Source organism: Lonchura striata, chromosome 4 (genome assembly GCF_046129695.1).
Source record: "Lonchura striata isolate bLonStr1 chromosome 4, bLonStr1.mat, whole genome shotgun sequence".
NCBI lineage: Eukaryota > Metazoa > Chordata > Aves > Passeriformes > Estrildidae > Lonchura > Lonchura striata.
In genome coordinates this window covers 73,471-92,833 of record NC_134606.1, presented here as the reverse complement: position 1 = coordinate 92,833, position 19,363 = coordinate 73,471, and the positions used below count along the sequence as shown (strand labels likewise).

At 49.1% G+C, this 19,363-nt stretch overlaps 3 long non-coding RNA genes across 10 annotated transcripts; all 3 read left to right on the top strand.

Moving 5' to 3' along the window:
* The first annotated feature begins 27 nt into the window (after positions 1 to 27).
* On the top strand, positions 28 to 7,023 carry LOC144246195 (uncharacterized). The gene is made up of 5 exons (XR_013339841.1): positions 28 to 128; positions 844 to 1,010; positions 2,696 to 2,866; positions 5,722 to 6,024; positions 6,458 to 7,023. It is a non-coding gene; the product is annotated as an uncharacterized LOC144246195 (long non-coding RNA).
* Positions 7,024 to 7,946: 923 nt separating this feature from the next.
* LOC144246196 (uncharacterized) lies at positions 7,947 to 8,756 on the top strand. Its single transcript, XR_013339842.1, has 2 exons — positions 7,947 to 8,144; positions 8,588 to 8,756. It is a non-coding gene; the product is annotated as an uncharacterized LOC144246196 (long non-coding RNA).
* A 613-nt stretch (positions 8,757 to 9,369) lies between these two features.
* LOC144246194 (uncharacterized) lies at positions 9,370 to 18,831 on the top strand. Of its 8 annotated transcripts, none has more exons than XR_013339837.1 (6): positions 9,370 to 9,592; positions 14,310 to 14,363; positions 14,854 to 14,973; positions 15,675 to 15,808; positions 17,716 to 18,018; positions 18,452 to 18,831. It is a non-coding gene; the product is annotated as an uncharacterized LOC144246194 (long non-coding RNA). The 8 variants fall into 8 exon arrangements; XR_013339838.1 differs by lacking the exon at positions 9,370 to 9,592 and adding an exon at positions 9,805 to 9,819; XR_013339836.1 differs by lacking the exon at positions 9,370 to 9,592 and adding an exon at positions 13,882 to 13,996.
* The last annotated feature ends 532 nt before the right edge of the window (positions 18,832 to 19,363 follow it).

Here is a 19,363-nt window from a genome sequence, read left to right as displayed (position 1 = left end):
CTCCTGGAGGACCTCCCATTCATCTCTATGGACCGTCCCTGTGGTCGCTCCTGCGCGTGCGCGGCCGCCATGAGGGACCGGACGCGGGAAATATGACATGCGAGAGTCCAGAAAAAGGGGAAAAAAAGGTAAAAAACGGGAAAAAAAAGCCAAAAAGCGGGACAAGGAGCCCGGAATCGGGATGGGGGAACGCGGAAACGGGGGGGAAGTGACCAAAAATGGGTAAAGAGCCCAAAAATTAGGGAAGAATGGGCGAAAATGGGATCGGGGAGCTCGGAAATTGGGGGGGAGTGACCAAAGTCGGCGAAAGAGCCGAAAAGTGGGAAAAAGATCAGAAAATGTGGGAAAATCGCACAAAGAAACGGTTTAGGAGCCCAAAAATGCGGGAAAGGCAAAAAATGGGGAAAAAGCAAAAAAAAAAAAAAGGGAAAAGTGCCCAAAAATTCGGATCGATGTGTGGAGAGTTTTGTGGATGAGTGGCTTCGGGAGAGAGGCCATGACTACTTGCAGTTAGTGAAGCGGTAGCTGAAAATTGCAGAGTGCAGCAATAGCGGATGTAGCAACAATATCACACGTCCTTGGGTGAGCTGGTTCCCAGCAGCAGAACGGTCAGCAAAGAGATAAGTGTAAGGGAAAACAAAGCAAGCAGAGAAAGCCCCAAAGGCGAGCTTGACCTGTTCTAGAGACACCAATGAGGAGCCTAAGTTTTGCAATATGCATGAGCTTCATTATAACGGGTATAACTGTACATGCGTACTTAGAATAAACTGAAACTTGTTGGCATTATAGAATGGGCTTTTCTCCCGTTATTTTTCCCCAAAAATGGTGACCTCGACGTGATAGGCGCCACGGTGGAGTGATGAAAAAGAGTTCAGGTCCTGATGCAGCCAGGACGGCAAAAGTGCTGAATTGAAATAGAGTGCACCGTGCCCCAGGTGACTGCAGAGGCAAGCCTGGCCGATACGTGCTGCCGACGACCTCGGAGGGCTGCAACAGCGCTGACAATAGAGGTATGGAGAGGCAAGCAGCATATGATTTATTTACTGCATTCTTGCAGAAAAGGCAGATTAAAAACATTGATTTACATAAAGATCTGCCAAGGTTATTAACATATAGGTATGCTAAGGGGTTCTTTATAAATCCTCATACAGTACATAAGTTGTCTAAGTGGCGTAAGTTTAAAGATAAACTATAAGAAGACATTTTAGATTATGATAAGGCAGCCAAAAAGCTAAAAAAGTTGTAAAAGGTAGTTCACAATGAGTTATTACAACATCAGGCAGAAAAAAAAGCTGCTGCACAAGCAACGTCACACTAGAGAAGAATAAAAGTTATAGCAGAGAAAATTAATTACCTAGTATTTCCATGCCACCTGCTGTGTCTACAGTGGAGTTACCTCCATTGCGACCCGTGCCTGAGGACACGGAAACAGAGTCGCGTTGTGAGCCCACGGCTCCTCCAGCCCCCCCAAACAGAGATCACCGGTTTGTCAGAGTTTGTCTGTCAGTAAATCACCCCCTAAGGCAAAGTCTGACCTAACAAAGGCTCTGGCCAGAGAGCAAAAAGAAGTTTAGGCAACTCTAACAAAAGAAAAACTAAACAAAGAGAATAAGCAAACTTTAGAACTAGCAGCCGACTTAGCTTATCCTATAATTTTTCAGCAGCAAGCGAGCAAAAGGTTACCAGCTCAAATTACACCGTTAGATTAAAAAATTGTTGTCACAGTTGCAAGCTACAGTGAGTCAATTTAGAGTAACTAATAAACCAACTCAGCAAATACTAAATTATATTTAGAGTACTAATATATTGTTACCAAAAAATTCTAAAAGTCTTGCTAAACTTATTTTCTCACCGCATCAGAAACTTTTATTTAGTGCACACTAGCAAGCAGAAGTTAATAAAGCTGTAGCTATGCAAAAGCAGCCTAAAGATCCTCTTCACAAAGTAACTATAGATAAATTGATAAGCTTAAGACCATGTTTTCGCACTAAGGCACAAGCTATGCTAAAACCTAAAAAATGTCAAAAGGCAATGCAACTAACTCAACAAGCTATAGATAAAGTAAAAGACCCAAGAAATTTACCAGCATATATAAAAATTAAGCAAAAAAAAAAACCAAAAAACTTTTAAAGCATTTATTAATAAAGCAACAACAGCAGTAAAAAAAAACTAGAGTGCCTAAGTTTATACATAATATATTTATATATTTATACGTTAAATATATATTTATACGTTTATACGTAAATCATTAAATTATTAATTAATTATTAAAGCAGTATGCTTTACAAAATTGTAATACTTCTACAAGAAGTATACTAAATACATTAAAAACTAATTAAACTATAAAAAATACACTAAAACAGATAACTACTATACCAACAAAGCCACAAACATTTTTAGTTAAAACTATTAAAATACTAAAGGAAAAGTTACAAAAGCAAGCAAAAGCATCACAAACACAAGTGTTAACTGCCCTTACACCCCTCCAAACATCAGTAACAACCCAAGAAAGTCCTCAAGGGGGCCGTATAAAATGTTTCCATTTTGGTGGGGTTTTTTGTTTGTTTGGTTTGGTTTTGGTTTTTTTGGGGGAAACTAAAAAGATACTTTGTGTTCTTGGAATGTTGCATTTTACCTCTGTTGTTTTCCCAGTTAGTCTGGATCCTCTGCTTACATTTTTTCCTTCACTTATTAGATGTCGTGGATGTGCTGGCTGTTCTGATGGAGGGCAGTGATGGCTTAGATGAAGAAATTGGGTTCTCTTTGAATGAAGATGTGATTATCCAAACATTTCCCTTCAGTGCTGTTGTCCCTGCTGCATTAGAAGCCAGGAATATGCTGTTGTTTCAGTCTGAAAATGGAACAGGTACAGGGTTTTTTTAATGTTTTATGTGTCGTTTCTAGCAGTGGAGTGAAAGTGGCATCATTTCTGCCCTCTTGCAATAATTTTTTACCATTTATCATTTTTTACCTTGAGGCATTTTATTATCTTCCCTGCAAGCAGAAGGAGGTGCAGATTCACGGTGCTTTGTGCTCAAGAGGGGCATTGAAGCTCTGTAGGTGCTTCTGCCCTTTTTCCCTGACCCTAAAGAGAAGGGACACTGTCCCTGCATAGTCTTGGTCCTGGAAGTAGTTGGCTTCAGTAACACAGCGTTTTAAGGGCAGAGCGTGGTTCAGCAGTAACTGCAACATAGCCCATGCTTCTGCAGCACAGACCTCAAAAGTTCTACACTCCTGTGGACCCTCTTTGTAACTAAGGACAGTGGAAGTCAATTGCCACCTAAAAAGAGAATTTATTTTCAGATCGAGTACTCTCCAAAACTAGCTCTCAACATATTTGACAACACATTGTGTTGCCAGTTTTGTAAACCTAAGCAGTGGAAAAACAGGAAAGCAACATAAAATGATGTAGTTTTCCTTTGATATATGTGACCCTGTCTCATTCACACCGTGTCATAGTAATTTAAATGTGCATCTTGTCCCTCATCTTTAGCAGAAGAATGGTTTTTCAGAACACAACCATAACTTTCTCCATACCAATTAAACACAATTATTCTTGAAGGCATTTTGCAGTGTGTAGATTCCTTTTGGGTATTACAGCAATTTAAGAGTACCTCACTTTAGGTAAGTCAGTTCTGTGAAGGATACTGGTTACTTAACCAAAGGTATGTCTTCAGGTAGAGTTAGTTAAATTAAAATAAATGTCTCCTGGAATTTGCCTCTAGTGATGAAAAAAGTTTATTAAAATCAGTACAAGCACATTGCTAGGCAAATCCTTAATACTTATCAAACTACAGTGAAGTCACTAGAATCATTCTTAACTTGAATTAGCATGTTGTTGCAGGCCCTATAACTCTGTTGAGTAGGAGAAGGAGAAGATTTTACCTAATTGCATTCATCCATACAGATGTCTTTTGTGGACCCATTTAGGCTAGTTGACTAAATCTGGCATAAAAGATAGCACAGAGATTTTAACTGTTGAAAAACTCTGAGCAGGAAGTGTTCCCACAGTGCAAGAATCCTTTGAGTCAGGGTGCTTTAATAGTGTAATTCATAAGTTGTCTAGAGGAGGAATAGAAGGAAGTTAAACTAAGCTACCTTTAAGGAAGATGAATTAAACCTCATTAGAAGTCTGTATGGACACTCATTCTGCAAATTAAAGGAGCAGGAAGGAAGGCAATTGATGGTGCTTCAATTCTCCATCAGAGGCCTAAGAATAATGTATCTTAACAGTTTTCTCTTCTTAATTCAGTTAGTGTATTTTCATTTCCCTGAATGACTCCAGGTAGACAAAGGCACAAGGGAATAGTGGGTTTTGAATTGCCCAGGATACTACAGGTGGAGGTCCTCAGGAAGTGGCATGTGCTTTTTGGCTGTTGCCACAAACCATGGAGCTTTGAGCCATCCCAGGTGCCAGCAGCACCCTGAGCAGTGCTTACCAGCACCTGGCACTGGTAAATATTCCTGGCACAAAAGATTTTCTCTCCGTGGCCAAGCTGTGTCCGTGCAGGTAGCAGGGACAGCCACGCCATGGTCAGGGTTGCTGCTGCAGCACATCCCATTCTGTCCCGGTAGGATTCACTGAGCGCTAGTCACAAGAAGAGTGTCTAAAGTGATTTCTAAGAGAAAAGCTGCATGGGGTCAAACATGATCTTTCCTGTGGTTTTTGTAGCCAGCTCACCGTCAGTTCCCAGCACTGAACCAGGGCAGGGTGTGCCGTAGCTTGGCTCGTCCCTGAACGGGTGCCACCGTGCCTCTCCCTTCTTACTGCCCAAAGCTTTGTGTCCAGGCACAAGGGGAGTAGAGAAGCTTCCTGCCAGGAGATTGAGAGGCAGCCCGTGTGCTCATTCTTCTGCTCCATGAGCCTTTCCTGGCAGAGACGGGGCTGCATGGCGCTCCCTGCATTTGGAGCACTGGTACTTGCTGATAGCACAGCTTCTTCTCCCATCCTCTTGCTGGCTGCGAGGTCCTGTTACCTTCCCTCACGTTACCTTCTAAAGAAAAGGGGCACTGTCCCTGCATGGACAGTCTTGGTCTGGAAGTAGTTGGCCTCAGTAACACAGCGTTTTAAGGGCAGAGCGTGGCGATCAGGAGAGGAAGGTGATTCTCGTGCCTGTGGGCAGCTCTTCCCGAGAGCAGGGAGAGGGGACTGCATTGTTAAGTAGGAAGTGGATGCGTTTCCCAAGGAAAACTTCAGAAATTAAGCTCCAAGGGCAAATATTGCGAGGTTCTACCACCTCCTTGAGGACAGCCTTAAAATCACAGGGGCATCAGCAGGGCTTGGAGCAGGATTGGCCAACCCCAGAGCACCTCACAAAGCCCTCTGTGTGTATGTGGCAGTCGAGTAGCACCTGGGGGGTGCTGAAAGTCCCAGTTCTGACAGAAAATTCTGCTTAATTTGTACATGTTGGCTGGGTGTTAGCTTGGTTCTTCTCTGAGGCGGTGCCTGGCAGGGTCTCTCCCTGTTAAGGGCCGGGCGTGTTTTTGGCACAACACAGCGAATGTGGATTATTTGCTTCAGCAAGAGCTGATGATGTCTGGAGGGTTTTTCAGGTACCTCAGCGGCCAGGAGCACGTGTATAGTTCACTAGGAACACTTTTTGATCTTGTTCAGTTCTTTTCTCCATGAGGCTCTGTGGGCTGCTGGCAAGGCCCAAAGTAAGGAAGGTTGTCCCAGTGTCCGTGCTCATGTCAATAGTTTAATTTATTTGGCTTTTCTAGGAGCAGATGTCGTGGAGGACCTTGGTGCTGTTTTCACTGACCTCCTGCATTCTCCGAGAGAACCCCTTGCTCCCTGCTTGACGCTCCAGCTCTGTGACAAAGATCCCGAGTCCCTGAAAGCTGCTAAGTATCCTCAGCTCTACCAGTTTAACCGATACTATAGACTCTGGATGCCCAAGCAGTCCCAGGAACCTGTGGTATGGAGTCCCTGAAGTCGCTGAATTCTTGAGCCAGTATTCCTATAAAATCCTCGCAGTCGACAGAGGTTACATTTCCATCAGAAACAGCATTTTTATTGAGGAGGTAATTCTGCATCTCTTGTTGATCCTGCTGGGGACACATGTTTGCTCCAGGGCTTTTCTCTGATGGCACAAGAGGTCTCTGTGGTGTTTGGGAGGCGATACCAGGGCTCAGGGCTCATACAGAGACTCCTCACCGGGCACAGCAGAGCCTGGTGTGCGCTGTGGCCTCTGTTTACAGCACCTGGAGTTCCCCCGGGTGGGTGGAGGATCACAGGCCCCTGGGCTGGGTTTGGTGAGTTTTTCTAAGCTCAGCAGTGTGAACACTCCAGACGCCCCTGGGGAACCTGCTGGGCAGCTCTGTTCTAGCAGGACTGCACGCCAGTGTTTCCAGAGCTTCAGTTCAGAGCTCATCTCAAAACAAAGGTGGCTGAAGAGATTTTTGTTTCATACTTATCACTGTTTTTCTCTTATGCTTTTTGTTTCGCTTTAAACAGTTTGAAAACAACAAGGAGGTAAGCCAAGAGCCTCCTGTGGCACCGGATTCTGTATTTGCCACTTTGCTGAAAGGAGCCTGGGAGAGAGGAAGCAGTACCTTCCTGGAAGATGGTGTTCAGACAAAGTAGAGAGACTTGGCTTCCTGGCTCCCCCAACCTGAGCAGCTTTTGCTGGGAGTAAAGCACGTGCTGCTGTACCCGAAACCCACAGTGGAGAACTTCAGCAGATAATAATGTAGTTATCCTTGGTTTACTTTATGGCACAAGTTATAGATGACTTGGCTACTAAAACTTAGGTTCCAGTGCTGTAGCTCTTTTTCCTCGACTCGGCTCCGAGGGTACGCAGCACCGTACAAAACTGCACCTAATTTGCAAACAAATGTCAGTTGTTCTTATTATTGAAGCTGGGCTTTATTCAGTTGAATCCCGAGTGTGTGCTGCACCCAGGTCCTTTGTACAAATAGGGTACTGAGGGTGGGGGAACCAGAACTGCACATTCCTTGTGATATGGATGGGATTTTGGGGGGGGGGGGGGTTAAATTAAAAGGAGATGCAAAATGAGGGAATTGCTTTTAGATGTAACTATTCTTGTCCTAAAGGGGCCATCAGCTCTGTCCCGAGAGCTGAGTTACAAGTGTGTGTGTTGAAAGAGCTGCAAGCCTTTTAGGGGCTGCAGTTTGTGTGCCGTGGAATGAGGTGCCCTGAGGAAATGTGTGAGCCGGAGGGAGCCGGGGCCGGGCGGAGGGAGCCGAGCTGTGGGAATGGGCGAATGGAGGCGGGCGCGGGCGGGACTAGGCGAGCGTGGGCGAAAGCGGCCGAAAGGGGCCGAGGAGGCGAGCGGAGCCGAGCTCTGCCGAGTTCAGCCGAGGCGAGCCGAGCTTTGCCGAAGAGGCGAATGGAGGCGAATGCGGCCGGAAATAGCCGAGCGTGGCCGAAAGTAGCCGAAGCTGGCCGAGGAGCCGAGTCCAGCCGAACGGAGCCGAGCTCTGCCGAGCGCAGCAGCCCGGGCGGGGCGGGGCGGGGCGCCGGGGCGGAGCCGGGGCGCTGGGAGGATCCCCTCCTGTCCCTCTCTCTCCCGCTCCATGCTCCTGCCCGTATTCCCCTCAGTTACCTCTCTTTCCCCCGTTTCCTTGTCCCCCCCAAACCCGGATCCTTCCTGTCCTGTCCCTGCCCCGCTGCTCCGTTCCATTCCCCCTCTCTCCCTCCTCTGTGCCCCGTCCCTCTTCCTCATCTGCCGGCCTTTCCCTTCCCCGCCCGCTTTCCTCCGCAGCCCGACCTCCCTCCCCGCCCTTTCGCATGTCCCGCTCTCCCTCCTCTCTTCCCGTCGCCCCTTGGCTTCTTTCCCCCGCAGCCGCGGGGCTCGGGGCGCCGGAGAATAAAGCCCCGAGGGCCGGAGCCCGGCGCCCCCCGGGCCTTGCGGGAGTCCCCGCACGGGGCCGGGGCTCTCGGCGGATCCCCCGCGCCGCTCGGACCCCGCCCCGGCGCTGCCGGACCTGCGGCTCCGCCGGCATCGCGCTGCGAGCGGCCCCCGCTCTGTGCCGTGCCGGCCGTGCCGCGTCCCCGCCGCCTCTGCCGCTCCCTCTTTCTGCCCCTGGCCCGCGACAGCGAGGCGGGGCGGGAGCTTCGAGCCTTCTGGGGGCTGCCCCCCCTTCCTTGTTGCGGCGGAGTCCCTTTCTGGGGGATGGAGGTGTGGGAAGGGCTGGAAGGGAGTGCTGGGCTGCTGTTCGGGGCAGTTGGACTCGTCCTGTGCTTTCTTCGGGGGTCAGGGTTAGGGGCTGAAGCCTCGGGGCTCTGATGTCATTTGGGGCACCCCAAGGTCCCCAGGAGAGGGACGCACACTGCGGTGGAGGAGCGGGTGGGTGGCGAATGAGGGGGGCGGGTCACGCTGGGTGCCGTCCCGCAGAGGGACCCAAAGCTGCCCCAAAATTCCCTGGGAGGGGTGTGTGTAGAATACTAAAACCTGGCAAGTGTTTCGTTTTCACAGCTATTGGTAAAGAATAGGAAGCTATGGCTAAACTCATTTGGAAAGAAGCCCTCTCTCGATCCACTCATTTGTATGCAGGAATGTAGGAAACTCTGACTGGGGACGGGCAGTAGTTTTGAAAATCATGCCCTATCGTTTTTCTCTAGGAACGAACCAAGCGAGTGCCCTGAAACCAGCGGAGCAAGGGGCTGAAGGGAACAGAAGGTCTCCCCGGCACCTTTTGCCTCCGTTCTCTGCCATTCCCCAAAACGTGTCGCAGTCCCGGAAGAGGCGTTTGCCATGCAGCCTGCCAAAATAAAGACCTGTCAAATCCTAGCTCTGCCTTTTGTTTAACGTCTTCTTACTTCCTATTTATGTCATCACAGAAACCAAGGAAGGAAGAAATGTGACTGGTTCCCACTATTGCTCCGTGCAGGCATTTTTAAAGGCTGCTGTACTTCTATCCTCTTTTTCCACTCCAAGCTTGACTTTTCCCCTCCTTTTTCGAGGTCTGCTGCTTTGGGTGTCCCAGGCAGGGCTGGGTTCCTCGGCAGGGGTCTTAGGAGTTGGTGCTGATTCTGCTTTTCACGAAGGTGTATCAAAGTGTGCCAGCAAAAGGACTGTTTTCTCCAGGGGAAAGCTTTCTCTCAATAACCATCAATGCATATATGTGTTTTAATCGTGTAACCAGATGGATTAAGAAAAGGCAACACCCATAGCAGATTTCCAATGAATCTGTGTCTGTGAGAAGTGGGCTGTGTGCTGGAGACGGAGAGACGCTGTTGGAGTGCGGCAACAGCGGCAGGTGTGAGCTGTGAGGATGATGAGGGCTCAGAGCAGCCCCAGGTGTGAGCTGTGAGGATGAGGAGGGCTCAGAGCAGCCCCAGGTGTGAGCTGTGAGGATGATGAGGAGGGGCGGCTCCTGCCGGGGAGGAGGGGGGAGGGAGGAGGGAGGTTATTTTAGGGCGAGGGTTTGCCTTCGCTGGCTTTTGCACGGAGCTGCTGGAGGAGAGGAGTTTATGGGGGGCTCCCGGGGCTGTCTCCTGGAAGGACGGTGAGCGCTTTGGACAGGGTCCGGGGGATCCCCTGGATACACACTTGGGTACGTGGAGCATTGCTTAAAGGAGGAGCCGAGGGACAAACCTTTGTGCCGAGAAGCAGCAGCCAAGCAGGTGAGCCGGTGCGTCTTTGTAGTGGGGACTTTTCTTCTTTCCCTTTGAAATTTCGTCATCCTGAGTTTGAAATTTGTGGTGCTGCCCTGTGGTCCCGCCTTTTAAGAGGTCTGGATTGAGGTAAAAACCCCCTTTTGCTATCATTCGAGGCAAGCCGCTTCTTTTCTGCTCTTCTAGGGGACGCAGTTGAAGGGGAGCCCACGTTTCTGTGCCCTTGTTGGGGTGAGGTGAGCGCCGCAGCGTGGCGTCAGTGTCGGGGCTTCAGAGGAAGGGAGCTGCAGCCGTGGCAGCGCTGGCAGGGCGGGGATCGGGCTGTGCCGCTGCATTCGGGGCGCTTCTTCTGCCCCCGGCCCGGCAGCGAAGGGTCCGGCGCGGAGCCCTGCCGGCAGTGCCGGGGCTGGCCGGGGCGGAAGGGGAGCTGGGCGCGGCTGGGCTGCCGCGGGCCCGCCGGAGCCGCGCCGGTGCGAGCCGTGCGGAGCCGAGCGGAGCTTTGGCCGGGCCGGCGGGCGGGGGAGGCGGCGCGGGCGCCGCGCCGGTGCCGGCCGGTGCCGCCGCTCCGTCCGCTCCGGGCGCGGGGCTCGGGCGCCGCCGGGGCCCCCCGGGCCCGGTGCCGGCCCCGCCGGGCCGGGGGCAGCGGGCGGGGGTCTGCCGGCGCGGCGCCGCCTCTGCCTGCCGGAGGAGCCGCTTTCCTGCCGGAGCCGCGCTGCGCCCGGGGCCGGGAGCGCGGCTCCGCATCTTCCAGCCTCCCTCGCTGCGCTGCTTTTGAGGCGCTCCTGAGGAGCTCCTGGGATCGCTGGCTTTTGATCGGCGTCGCTGTAGGAGAAGGGCCCCGGGCGCTTCTTGGTTGTTACGGTTCTTGCTTCGGGTGCTCGAGACAAGGTTTTTTTTTGGGTTGAGTGTTGTTGGTTTTCTTTTTGATCGGTTCTTATGTTTTTAAAGGATGTGTTTCTAAAGGTTTACACTGTTTTTTCTGGGTCGTAGCATGAAGTAGAGGGTCGTTTTTTAATTCGGTTGTGGAGGCTTTTATTAGCGCGAGTGCATAGTGTTTGTTTTGGTGGGCTTGAGGGAGTGTCCTGGAGTTAATCGGTGAGTTTTTTTTTTAATATTGATGAGTGCATTCTTATTTATTATATTATAGGGGTTTCATTCATTTGGCTTATTTGATTGCCGTGTATGTTTCATTGTTGCAGAGAACTTGGGAGATATTGTTTGTGGTTACGTTTCTCTTTTGGCGACGTGTTTTTTTCTAGGTGGTATTTGTGTTTTGATGGCTTTAGGCAATATTTGTTTCTTGAGTTAGGAATACTTATTTTGTTGTTGTTAATATAATTTTTTTTTTTTTTTTTTGTAGCTTGATGTATTTGGTTGTTGTTTTTTTATTAGTTTTATTTTTGGGAACATGGGCATTTCCATGGTGGATCTCTTTAGGTATTTATTTTATTTGGGTGGTGATTTTTTTGTTTCTTCGTGGTTCCGATTTTTTAATAGCTGTAATTATTTGGTGGGGCTTTTTAGTTAATTTTATGGAGCACTGTGTTCTCTTTATGAGTTAGTGTAGTGATAGAGTTTTGGTTATTATTTTTTTTAGAAACGTTGGGGGTCTCTTGTATGGGTTGGAGTACGGTAAGTTAGTTGGCTTTTTTTTTTTTTTTTTTTCTTTTTAGTGGTTTTTGTGATTTGCTGTGTGGGTTTCTATCGGTCTTTTTTAAAACGGTTGTTTCGTTTTTGTGACGTGATAAGAGCTGCTAGTGAAAGGAGTGTAGTGCGGGTATTTTTGCTGGTAGTTGGTTGGCTGGTGGAGCCTTTCTGAATTTTTTGGACGGTATTGGTGGGAATTTGATGCTGTTTGTTTTGGCATTTTATTTTTAGGAATTAGATTATAACTGCAGTGTTTTAACTATAACTCTAATGAAACAAAACAAATGCATAAATATGAAAATGGGAATATAAAACTTCAATTTTAAATATAAACGGAAAACAAATTAAACATGTAACATAAATAATGCTATCCATTACTATTAGGTGTTATATTGTTTGATGTAGAGTATTTTATATGTTTATATACATATAAATATCGATTATATACATAAATATCCATATAGAAATGTATAATTAATATATGTGGATATATGAATATTATAAAACAATAGGAATTAATACAGTACATAATGCACATTTTACTGTATGTGTCTTATTATAACACATTACATGTCATAAATATTATATATCGAAATATAGTACCTCAATATGTTGTGATAGAATAGATAAATACTTGTAAAAATCAAAAGTAGAAATATAGAAATATTTAAATATAGCTTAAAATAAAGGGGATTTTTCTTTTCTATTTGGTAGTAGGTAGGGATCTTATTATAAAAATTATAAATAGAAATAAAATGAAATTAGAAATCTTTGTATAGAAATATATTCTAAATACGTTAAGATCTATATAAAAATTCAAAGGTAAGTAAATATAAGTATTAGCGGTATGTACGAAATAGATAAATTATTATTAAAATTCTATCTTGCTACCTTATTATATATATGATATATATTTATAAATCAATATAAAGTAAAAATTCAACTGTGACTATAATGATGAAAAAAAAATATAAATATTCAAGCATCTTTTATAGAAAGGGCTTTTTTGTTTTTATTTGTTTAGAGGCAGGGTTTTAATGGAAAAAATATTAATATGCATTTTATTTTGTTATCATTCTAAATATGGAAATATATAATCAATGTATACTGGTGTGTATATAAAAATATAAAATAGAATTAAAAATAAGTATTAGGAAGAGATAGACTATAAATAACACCATACATCAATCTACATTTAAAATATAAATTTGAATATAAATGCGAAAAATAGAGATACATCTAAATGGAGCTTAAATAAAGGGTTTTTAAAAAAGTTTTTTACTTGGATCGAGGCAGGGGTTTATTTTAAGCAATATGAACCTTTTAGATATAGAAATCTAACTATAGAAATATGTAAGCAATGTATAAAAATATAAAATGTAACAAAATGGAACACGAATAAATGTCAGAAATCATAAAAAAAAAATTTCCATCAATATCCATTACAAATCCGAATGTGAATGTAAATATGAAAAATATAAAAATAAAATCGATTGAAATGCAGTTTAAGAGGAAAGGCTTTTTCTTTCGGTTCCTATCGGGTCAGAGGCAGGTTTTTTTTTGTTGGCGTTCTTGTCCACGCGGGATGTTTCGGGGCATTCGCTGCCGAGGCTTTTCCGGAGGGGACGGTGCAGTGCTGCCGCCGTGTGGGCAGAGAGCGGTACTGCAGCCCGCCGCCCGCGGCCGCCATCTTGGGAGTGGCTTGGCGCGGACTCGCTTGACCTTCTCGAGAGGGCGCGAAAAGGAGGACATTGAAATTCGAGGACCCGTGTCTGTTTTCTACACTGCCTGAATTGCCCGCACCGCCGGCGCCCCCCGACGGGATTTTCCGCGGCGGTTCCGATGCCGTGCATATGGGCTGTGGGGTCAGCAGCACCGCGACCGTGCGGGTTTTTGGCGGGAGCCGACAGGCATCGGCAAAACGCCTCTCTCCGTCAAGGTCCCCACGGCCCGGCTTCTTGCGAACGCCTTGGCGCGGGCTCGCTTGACCTTCTCGAGAGGGCGCAAAGAAAAGGATGCGAACATCCGGGAGCCGTGTCTGTCGACTGCTCTGCTTGAACACCACCCTGACGCCGGCGTGGCCCGGCGGGATTTTCCGCGGCCGTTCCACTGCCGTGCACACGGGCTGTGGGCTCAGTGGCTCCGCGGGCGGTCGGATTTCGAGCAGGCGCCGACCGGCATCGGCAGATTCGCCTCTCTCTGCCCGGCTCCTGCAGCGGCCGCCATCCTGGGCGCGGCCCCTGCCTCTGCCATGCCGCGCGGGGCGCCCGTCCCGTCCCCTCCCGTGCTGTCCCACCGCCTCCCTGCCGTAAAGCTAGAAATAAACAAAACCAACGTGGAAATATGTATAGGTTAAAAAGAAAGGGCTTTTGGGGCGGAGGGGGCGTTATTTGGTTCGAGGCAGGGTCTTTTAATTTCTGTGCGGGGTTTTTTGGGCCATTTATTTCTAAGGATTTTTTTTCCAAGGGGCTCGATCGCCGCCGCTCTTTTCCGCCTGCCTCCCCTCCGGGAGAGCGGCGGCCCCCGGGTGTGGCGGGTGGCAGTGCTGCCGCCTTGTGGACAGAGGGCGGTACTGCAGCCCCCCAGCCCGCGCCCTGCCCTTCGCCGCTGGGTGCCGGGGCGGGAAGGGCGAGGGGCGGGAGCGAGCGGCGAGCGGGGCGGTGTCTGTGAGTGAGGGGAGGGCTTTCTGTCCCTCGCCGACCGCCGTCCATACCGCAACACTTTGAGGCTTTTTGTCCCTCTTCGGTCGCCGTCCGTACCAGAATGGTTTGTGCTTTCTGATCCTCGCCGGCCGCCGTCCCCCACGTGACGCGAGCCCGGCGCCGCCGTGATGGCGGCCGGCGGTGGGACCGGGACTGGGTCCGGGCGGGCTCTGGAGGCGCTGCTGGAGATGGGATTCGGGGCTTGGCGTGCGTGAGGGCGGCGGCACCGGTGGGACATCGGGGGAGGGCCGGGGACAGCGGGGGAGGGCGGGCGGGAGCAGCCGGAGGGGACGCGGGCCCCCTAAAATTTCTCCGGGACCCCCAAAAAACCCCCCGGGACCCCCCCAAAAATAACCGGGAGCCCCCCGGTCCCGCAGGGTGCAGGCGCTGGCACTGACCGGGAACCGGGGAGTGGAACCGGCCATGGACTGGTGAGGGGGGGACCCCAAAAACACTCCCGGGACCCCCAAAAAACCCCAGCGGGATGCCCCAAAAACAGCCCCGGGACCCCCAAAAACAGCCTCGGAAACCCAAAAATTCCCTTCAGGAGCCCCAAAAATCCCCCTGGAACCCCCCAAAATTCCCTTCGGAACCCCAAAACCACCCCTGGGGCCCCCAAAATTCTACTCAGAACCCCCAAAGTTTCTCCCAAAAACCCCCTGAGACCCCTAAAATTCTCCCCAGGACTCCAAAAGCCCCCCCCGGGATGCCCAAAATTCCTTTTGGGGCCCCAAAACACCCCCTGGGACCTCCAAATTTCCCTTTAGGATCCCTGAAATTCCTCCTGGGACCCCAAAAACCCCCTGACACCCCAAAATTCCTCCTGGGATGCCCTAAAAACCTTCCAGAATCCCCCAGGAACCCCCCCAATTTTGGGTCCCCCCCCTGATTTGGGGTTCCCCCCGGTTTTTGGGTCCCCAGGCTGGTGGCTCATGAGGACGACCCCGACTCGGACCCCGAACTCCCCCCGGGTTTGGGGGCACCGCCCTCGGGCCTGGGGGGGCCCCATCAGCCGCCGGACACCAAGGACGAGACCCAGAAGTGAATTTTGGGGGTTGGGGGGGAATTTTGGGGTTTGGGGAGGAAATTTTGGGGTATGGGGAGCTCAGAGTGGTTAATTTGGGGTTTCAGGGTGGTTTTTTGGCAGGGTTTTCGGGTATTCTTGAGAGGGCTTTGGGGTATTTTTTGGTGGGTTTTAGGGTATTTTTGGGTGGATTTTTTGGGGTATTCTTGGGAGGGTTTTGGGCTGTTTTGGGGCATTTTATGGTGAGTTTTTTGAGTATTTTTAGGAGGGTTTGGGTATTTTTGGGTGGGTTTTTTGTGGGTATTTTTAGGACGATTTTGGGGTATTTTTGGGTGGGTTTTGGGCTGAAGGCGGCTCGGCGGCAGCACCAGAGAAGGATGGCAGCAGCGAGGGGAGCCCGGCAGGGCCCTGGCTTTGCCCGCCCCTCCTGCTGCCCTCCTTGGAATGGTTTGAGGCATTATGGGGTTATTGAGGTAGAAATAATTATTTCGTTGTTGATAATTTAATGTGGTTTTTTTTTTGTTTGTTGTCGTTTCATGTATTTGGTTTGTAGAGCAGGAACTGTAGACAGAATCCTGCAGAAGTAGTATGGAATTTGTCTTCCCAAAACCTACCCGGCTTCCAACCACTTTCAGCATGTGGTCTTCCTTAGCAGCACATGGTTCCCCCACACTTGGGAGCCGGTGCACTCTACTTTTCTCTCCACCTTTGCTGACAGATCCTGCTGAAGGCTGAGGACAAAGCCCTACCCCTACACGGACAAGGCAGCAGACCTGGTTCGGGACGCCAGCGTGCTCCAGGTTGCTACAGGACTCGGATCAAACATCAGCATCCCCGTCTCTCACGCTGATGGTATGTGGTAACCCCTCTAAGAACAGAATTCCAAGACTTGGGGCTACGTTTTCTAACCCTAAGCAGCAAACTGGGGATGGATAACTCTAGAAATCCTGTCCTGTAAGGACCTCCAGGATTCAGCCCTCCATGTGTCCTTGGTATCAGAAGCTGGAATTGCAGAGTTGCCACTTTATCCCCAAACGTAATTTTTGATGTGGTTGTGCCACTTTAACGGTATTTGAAATCTCTCTTCGTGCTCTTGCAACAGCATTTTCGAACCACAATGGAAATCTAGTCCTTCTGCCTGGGGCTGCTCATAGAATCATGGAATCGCAGAAGGGTTTGGATGGGAAGGCTCCTTTTTTTTAAAGCTCGTCCCGTTCCACCCCCTGCCATGGGCAGGGACACCTTCCACCATCCCAGGATGCTCTAAGCCCTGTCCAGCCTGGCCTTGGACACTTCTAGGTATCCGGGGGCAGCCACAGCTTCTCTGGGCAACCTGTGCTGGAAAGCAGCATTGAAAGCCAGAGTGAAGTACAGCTGTGATTTTTGTGCTGCCCCTAACATTGTATTGCCTGACAAATGTGCCTTTGGGTTTTTTGATTGGGTTTTTTTTGTTGGTTTTATTTATTTTTTTGAGGGCTTTTTGTGTTTGTTTTGTTCGGTTTTGGTTTGGTTTTTTTTTTTTTTGAGAACTAGAAAGATACCTTGTGTTCCTGGAATGTTGCATTCTACGTCTGTTATTTTCCCAGTAAGTCTGGATCCTCTGCTTACATTTTTTCCTTCACTTATTAGATGTCGTGGATGTGCTGGCTGTTCTGATGGAGGGCAGTGATGGCTTAGATGAAGAAATTGGGTTCTCTTAAAATGAAGATATGATTATCCAAACATTTCACTTCAGTGCTGTTGTCCCTGCTGCATTAGCAGCCAGGAATATACTGTTGCTTTAGTCTGAAAATGGAACAGGTACAGGGTTTTTTTTAATGTTTTATGTGTAATTTCCAGCAGTGGAGTGAAAGTGGCATCATTTCTGCCCTCTTGCAATAATTTTTTACCATTTATCATTTTTTACCTTGAGGCATTTTATTATCTTCCCTGCAAGCAGAAGGAGGTGCAGATTCACAGTGTTTTGTGCTCAAGAGGGGCATTGAAGCTCTGTAGGTGCGTCTGCCCTTTTTCCCTGACCCTAAAGAGAAGGGACACTGTCCCTGCATGGACAGTCTTGGTCTGGAAGTAGTTGGCCTCAGTAACACAGCGTTTTAAGGGCAGAGCGTGGCGATCAGGAGAGGAAGGTGATTCTCGTGCCTGTGGGCAGCTCTTCCCGAGATCAGGGAGAGGGGACTGCATTGTTAAGTAGGAAGTGGATGCATTTCCCAAGGGAAACTTCAGAAATTAAGCTCCAAGGGCAAATACTGCGAGGTTCTACCACCTCCTTGAGGACAGCGTTAAAACCACAGGGGCATCAGCAGAGCTTGGAGCAGGACTGGCCAACCCCAGAGCGCCTCACGAAGCCCTCTGTGTGTATGTGGCAGTCGAGTAGCACCTGGGGGGTGCTGAAAGTCCCAGTTCTGACAGAAAATTCTGCTTAACTTGTACACGTTGGCTGGGTGTGTGCCCCCAGTACAGCTCGGTTCTTCTCTGAGGCGGTGCCTGGCAGGGTCCGTCCCTGTTAAGAGACGGCTGTGTTTTTGGCACAACACAGCAAAGGTGGATTATTTGCTTCAGCAAGAGCTGATGATGTCTGGAGGGTTTTTCAGGCACCTCAGCAGCCAGGAGCACGTGTATAGTTCACTAGGAACACTTTTTGATCTTGTTCAGTTCTTTTCTCCATGAGGCTCTGTGGGCTGCTGGCAAGGCCCAAAGTAAGGAAGGTTGTCCCAGTGTCCGTGCTCATGTTAATAGTTTAATTTATTTGGCTTTTCTAGGAGCAGATGTCGTGGAGGACCTTGGTGCTGTTTTCACTGACCTCCTGCACTCTCTGAGAGAACCCCTTGCTCCCTGCTTGACGCTCCAGCTCTGTGACAAAGATCCCGAGTCCCTGAAAGCTGCTAAGTATCCTCAGCTCTACCAGTTTAACCGATACTATAGACTCTGGATGCCCAAGCAGTCCCAGGAACCTGTGGTATGGAGTCCCTGAAGTCGCTGAATTCTTGAGCCAGTATTCCTATAAAATCCTCGCAGTCGACAGAGGTTACATTTCCATCAGAAACAGCGTTTTTATTGAGGAGGTAATTCTGCATCTCTTGTTGATCCTGCTGGGGACACATGTTTGCTCCAGGGCTTTTCTCTGATGGCACAAGAGGTCTCTGTGGTGTTTGGGAGGCGATACCAGGGCTCAGGGCTCATACAGAGACTCCTCACCGGGCACAGCAGAGCCTGGTGTGCGCTGTGGCCTCTGTTTACAGCACCTGGAGTTCCCCCAGGTGGGTGGAGGATCACAGGCCCCTGGGCTGGGTTTGGTGAGTTTTTCTAAGCTCAGCAGTGTGAACACTCCAGACGCCCCTGGGGAACCTGCTGGGCAGCTCTGTTCTAGCAGGACTGCATGCCAGTGTTTCCAGAGATTCAGTTCAGGGCTCATCTCAAAACAAAGGTGGCTGAAGAGATTTTTGTTTCATACTCATCGCTGTTTTTCTCTTATGCTTTTTGTTTCGCTTTAAACAGTTTGAAAACCACAAGGAGGTCAGCCAAGAGCCTCCTGTGGCACCGGATTCTGTATTTGCCACTTTGTTGAAGGGAGCCTGGGAGAGAGGAAGCAGTACCTTCCTGGAAGATGGTGTTCAGACAAAGTAGAGAGACTTGGCTTCCTGGCTCCCCCAACCTGAGCAGCTTTTGCTGGGAGTAAAGCACGTGCTGCTGTACCCGAAACCCACAGTGGAGAACTTCTGCAGATAATAATGTAGTTATCGTTGGTTTACTTTATGGCACAAGTTACAGATGACTTGGCTGCTAAAACTTAGGTTCCAGTGCTGTAGCTCTTTTTCCTCGACTCGGCTCCGAGGGTACGCAGCACCGTACAAAATTATACCTAATTTGTAAACAAATGTCAGTTGTTCTGATTATTGAAGCTGGGCTTTATTCAGTTGAATCCGGAGTGTGTGCTGCACCCAGGTCCTTTGTACAAATAAGGTACTGAGGGTGGGGGAACCAGAACTGCACATTCCTTGTGATATGGATGGGATTTTGGGGGGGGGGGGGTTAAATTAAAAGGAGATGCAAAATGAGGGAATTGCTTTTAGATGTAACTATTCTTGTCCTAAAGGGGCCATCAGCTCTGTCCCGAGAGCTGAGTTACAAGTGTGTGTGTTGAAAGAGCCGCAAGCCTTTTAGGGGCTGCAGTTTGTGTGCCGTGGAATGAGGTGCCCTGAGGAAATGTGTGAGCCGGAGGGAGCCGGGGCCGGGCGGAGGGAGCCGAGCTGTGGGAATGGGCGAATGGAGGCGGGCGCGGGCGGGACTAGGCGAGCGTGGGCGAAAGCGGCCGAAAGGGGCCGAGGAGGCGAGCGGAGCCGAGCTCTGCCGAGTTCAGCCGAGGCGAGCCGAGCTTTGCCGAAGAGGCGAATGGAGGCGAATGCGGCC